This window comes from Arachis duranensis, chromosome 3 (genome assembly GCF_000817695.3).
Source record: "Arachis duranensis cultivar V14167 chromosome 3, aradu.V14167.gnm2.J7QH, whole genome shotgun sequence".
NCBI lineage: Eukaryota > Viridiplantae > Streptophyta > Magnoliopsida > Fabales > Fabaceae > Arachis > Arachis duranensis.
In genome coordinates, this window is record NC_029774.3 from 67,885,280 (window position 1) to 67,885,952 (window position 673).

Below are 673 nucleotides of genomic sequence, written 5' to 3' on the forward strand. Positions count from 1 at the left end.
GTCTTCTTCAGATGAAGAGATCCTCCAGCAGAGCTATCCAAAGACATCTTGGATAGTTCAGAGAGACCATCATAGAAAATTCCTATGATGCTCCATTCAGAAAGCATGTCAGAAGGACACTTTCTGATCAATTGTTTGTATCTTTCCCAAGCTTCATAGAGGGATTCACCTTCCTTCTGTCTGAAGGTTTGTACTTCCACTCTAAGCTTACTCAATTTTTGAGGTGGAAAGAACTTTGCCAAGAAGGCATTGACTAGCTTTTCCCAAGAGTTCAGAATTTCTTTAGGTTGTGAATCCAACCAAATCCTAGCTCTGTCTCTTACAGCAAAAGGGAATAGCATAAGTCTGTAGACCTCAGGGTCAACCCCATTGGTCTTGACAGTGTGACAGATTTGCAAGAATTCAGCTAAACCCATGGAACTTGCAATTCTGTTGTATTAGAGAAACTAATTGAGGCTTAAGCTCAAAGTTGTTTGCTCCAATGGCAGGGATAGAGATGCTTCTCCCATAGAAGTCGGGAGTAGGTGTAGTAAAGTCACCCAACACCTTCCTTGCATTGTTGGCATTGTTGTTGTTTTCGACTGCCATGTCTTCTTCTTTGAAGAATTCTGTTAGGTCCTCTACAGAGAGTTGTGCTTTAGCTTCTCTTAGCTTTCGCTTCAAGGTCCTTTCA

General features: G+C 41.8%; 1 non-coding gene across 1 annotated transcript; it reads left to right on the forward strand.

The window, feature by feature from the left end:
* The first annotated feature begins 101 nt into the window (after positions 1-101).
* Positions 102-209, forward strand: LOC127746433 (small nucleolar RNA R71). The gene has a single exon (XR_008008052.1). It is a non-coding gene; the product is annotated as a small nucleolar RNA R71 (small nucleolar RNA).
* Positions 210-673: the final 464 nt, after the last annotated feature.